Source organism: Mchenga conophoros, linkage group LG5, assembly GCF_057382185.1.
Source record: "Mchenga conophoros isolate Kocher_MC1m ecotype Shallow Benthic linkage group LG5, M_conophoros_male_GT1.1, whole genome shotgun sequence".
NCBI classification, from domain to species: domain Eukaryota; kingdom Metazoa; phylum Chordata; class Actinopteri; order Cichliformes; family Cichlidae; genus Mchenga; species Mchenga conophoros.
The window spans coordinates 24,943,755-24,948,524 of record NC_140530.1 but is presented as its reverse complement, the minus strand read 5'-3'; positions in this window follow the sequence as shown (position 1 = coordinate 24,948,524).

The window sequence follows — 4,770 nt, the reverse complement described above, 5'->3', positions numbered from 1 at the left end:
TTCATGTGGAGCTGAGCTTGTATAGTGTCAATGTCATTTTTAATGATAAACCGAAAAGAAGAAGAAAAAAGGTGATTCGCATAGATTATATAAACCGGATGTCTTCTGCTAAATTTAGCAAGATTTTTTTAAAAGGAAAATGAGCATCAACGTTGTTTTATTTTTTTGTTTTTGTTTTTTAACCACTCTATGAAGGCTGGCCAGCTCCTTGTTCACCTCCATCTCATTAAAACTGAATCACACTCCAGTTGAGTGCCACAGCACTTCACAAACTCAAGAGGTTGGATGCACAGTTGGTTTTTCATTGGATAAAGCACCCCCCCCCCCCCCTCCCCCGTTCACTATACACATACACAATAGATATCATTAAAAAGTTGGCATATTTCATTTTTCTCCAGATAACTAACCTTGCTGTGCTGTTACATGTGTGAATACACATAAACTTTTTCTTGACTCTCTGCGCTAATTATCACTATTAATTTGGCTACTTTAAGGTCTGTGCAGCCAGAAGTGGGGAACTTCAAAGTCTGTTGCTAATTAAGACTAGCTTTACATACAGTTCTATGGCAAAACATTTTTTAGAGACACACATCTGTGCTACAAACTATGCACTTTTCCATGTGTACCAAAACAATATTACATCAGCAACATTCCTGTTGTACAATTAGGGAGAAGTGCAAGGGGGAAAAAATCTGCTGCACCAGCTTGGATTGTGTGTTCACAATTCAGCCTGCTGCACAACCGGTTGCAGTTAAATCCGGTGATATTCAGGGAGGAAGATGAAATTAATTCTGAATGAATTCAGCTCCACTGCAATTCGCCACTTACCCACACATATAAAACACATCTCACCGTTTGCATTTTTTTAGTTTGTGGATTAATAAGCTACTTTGCAGTTAGGGGTTGGCAAAAGGCGAACTTTTCCTGTGTACAGTGGCAATTAAAATGACGAGCGGGTGCAGCTTGTTGCATAATTCCCTCAGCTAACACAAAGGGACCAATTTTCTTCCCTGAAATAGAATTGTAGTTTACATTACAATAGTTGAGGGCATGTGGGCGGAATACAGAGTTTATATAGGAACATGCCAATTAATGCCAAGCAAAATTACAGAGGACAGAGGGAAAGTGCTCCCAGCCACTGGCCATTGCACAAAAATCAGACCACTTGTCTCTTTGTAATGATGACAAAACTATCGGTCCACATCCACATCGGTTCTTTTAGTGTTTTGTTAATGTCCACACACATGGAAATGCAATCTTACTTGAAGAAAACACTATCTCACAGACAGACGTAGATGTAGGTGTCACAGATAAGAAATGGACAAATATCTTCTGATCAGATTACTTTTACCTCAGCTGAGTCAGTCACTCTTATGTACCCACAACTTGGGCCTCTATGCTGCACTTCCTCCACAACATTTTTATCAGCAGAGGAAATCAGGCTTAGTAGCTTTTAAATATTCAGTTCACCCAAAAACAGAAAGCTTGTGCTTCCAGTCATTAAGATGGTATCTGTCTTTCACTTCTGTTTCTAAACCCAATTTAATGAAGGCAAGAAGAAGCTGGTTAAACCATTTTTGCAACAACAGTACTTTGAAAATATGCAGACCTCAACGTCAACACTGTTTAGTTTAACAATATAGACTTTTAGTCTATATTGTTATATTGTCTATATTGTTTAGTCAATATAGACCTCAACGTCAACACTGTTTAGTTTAACAATATAGACTTTTATATGATACATGATATCACTGCTTTAGTTTCAATGACCTAAGGCTCCCGTGTAAAATAAAAGTCAAGGTTTAAGTTCCCATTCTCTGTGTTTATTTGCGCCTAAAGGGAACCTACAATGCCCATTTTCAGCTCCTCAATCTTGGACTTCACTACAGCAGCTTTACATGGTTCACAGCCTTTATATCTCTCATACTTGGTGCAGATCCAGTTCATCAAATGTCTAGAGGAAGCAATCTTATCTTTTCTATATTTGAGACCACCCTCCCTTAAACCATAAGGTTTAAGCAGCAGGTGGATGGGGATGCTGTGCTCACAGCAAGAGCTATGTGCCTGAGATGACCCTAATAAGGACATCCCCTCTCACTGGCATCATTTCAAGCCAAGAGTAGAAAAAAACTGTCAGAAACTGAGCTATTTATAGCAGCCTGAAGGTTGAGGTTCTGGCTCACGAGGATTTCTTGTACACATGCTGACTCCATTATTTGAAACTTTGGCCATACTCAATATTAGCATGTGCTTTTGTAGGATTATATATCACTGCTGCAGGTGACATCACATAAATACATACAAACACAACGCAGTTCCTATTTGCCGGTGTTGATGTAACACCAGTATTAATCTGTGGTTGTAAACATTGTACATGAAGAGTATGTTGGTTCTGATTGAACCTAACACTTTTCTGCATGGTGATGGCTGAGAGATAAAAGCTGCTCCTTAGTCTGCTAGTTTTTGTCTTTATGGATCTGAAACGTCTGTCCGAAAGTAGACGTTCACGAAGGATTTTATTAATGTTCCTGAGACGAGAGCTGTGCAGCTCTTTAAGTGAGGTGAGAGGACAGCTGACTATCCACTGGGTGACCTGTATAATCCTGTCGAGCTTTTTCTTCTGTGCGACTGTGTAGCTGGAGAACTACACTCAAAAAAATAACTCTTTGAATGAACATAAAAAAATCATAGAAAGAATTTCCACGTAATTAAATTGCTTTATTTTAGCATTATGCAATTCTGTTATTCCAACTTAATGTACTTGAGTTGGAATAACTTGATTAATTAATGATGAATCAACTATTTTACTACAGTTGTGTCCAACTTATTTTAATTGATTTGATCCAACCCATGCAAATTATGTTAGTGCAACAAAAAATGCTTATTCGTAATAGAAATCAATTTATTAATCCATTTATTTTAAGTTCATTTAAAGAGTTATTTTTTTGGAGTGTTCAACAAAGTCTAGAGTCTGGTTAACATAAAATGTTAATGGATTTATAATAACTTGCACTCCATCCTCTTATCTTTACCAGGGTTGCAGTGAGGCTGGGACCTAACAGATGTGATTGCACAACACTGGTCACTATTCTTCATTTCCAGTTAATACTTGTACAGCTGCTGTTATTGTGTGTATATATATATTTATTTATTTATATTTCTTCATACATTCTTATATAGTTCTATACTGTGTATTGTGTATTGTGTATACTGTGTATTGTGTATTTTGTTGTACAGTTATTTTATTTTCAACTTTAATTTATATATTTTATCTTATTCTTTCCCAGTTAAATTTACCCTTCATTCTAATTTGTGTTGTACAGTTATTTCATTTTTAACCTTAATTTTTTATATTTTATTCCTTCCTGGTTAAATTTACACTTTTTAATTTTTCATATTTATTTCCTATCTTATTCATAGCCTTTTCCCTTTTTTTTTCTCTTTAGGTCACGAGCAGTTGTCTAAGCATTTCACTGCATATCGTACTGTGTATGACTGTGTACGTGACAAATAAAAATTTGAATTTGAATTTGATAGGGTGGGAGTCAGAATACTGGACAGGTCACCAGTCTATCACAGAGAGACAGACAACCATTTGCCCTCATGTTCACAGATATTTTAGAAACACCAATTAGCTTAACCCTAATTACTGCATGACTTTAACCAGAGTACCCAGAGAGAACCCACTGCACACTTGGCCAGATGGTAGATTTGAACCCAAGACATTCTTGCTGCGAGGCAACAGTGCTAACCACTGTGCCACCGAGCTGTCAATCTAGACTTCAAAAAAATAGGGAAACTATGATTACAAGGCTTTAGTATTTAGTATTTAGTATTTATTTATTTATTGTCATTGTCAAGAACAATGAAATTGCGTTTGGGGCTTCCATACAACCCAAAAAAAAGAAGAAAATAATAAATACCCCTTAAAACCCAAGTGTACATATTTAACCCAGTGTGACTCCAATGCAGTAAGACAATCCTTAGCAATAATGTTCGTAGAAATTCAGACAAAGACCTGAGAAACATGACAAAATACAACAATGCAACCCATTCAATATTATTGTACTGTGAGATATGATATCAGATATGATAGTTATCTATTTAAGAAAGAGGGGGGGGGGCAGGAGGGGGAAGAGAATAAAGATATGATGCACCAATGCAGACCAGTTCATTGCTATTAAGAAGTTGGATATGGTTATTGTCCGTGAGAGGGGGGAAGAGAGTTCAGGAGCCTCACAGCCTGTGGATACAGGCTGTTGGCCAGTCTGGATGTTCTGGCCTGTATAGACCTTTATATAGAATTTTTAAAACCACAATAAATAGCTGAGGGATATACGTAGTGTATGTATGGTTGTCTGTCTCTTCTAACCCCAGTGATTTTCCTGTGGTTTGAACTCTTGTGTGATCTTGTGAATTTTGTGAATCCAGGCAACTAACCACTCTTACTAGATTGTATCATGTCATCTCAACAAGAATAAATTAAGTTGCTGGTTTTCATGCAGATCCTACATGATTTAATTACGTTCACCACAGAAACATGAAATTATTTTGTGCACATTACAAGTTTGAATTTTGTAAATTTAACAACCACCCAATTTCATTTTTTTGATATGCACAGAAACAGGAGGCCAAGAACATGTGAAAAAAACCACATCAGTTTAGTACTGTAATACTGGATTTGAATGAGGCCCAGCTGTAATGAAACTGTAATTCTGACAGTTTAGGTTATAATTTGTAGTTTCCCTTTGTTTTGTAATCCAAATATGC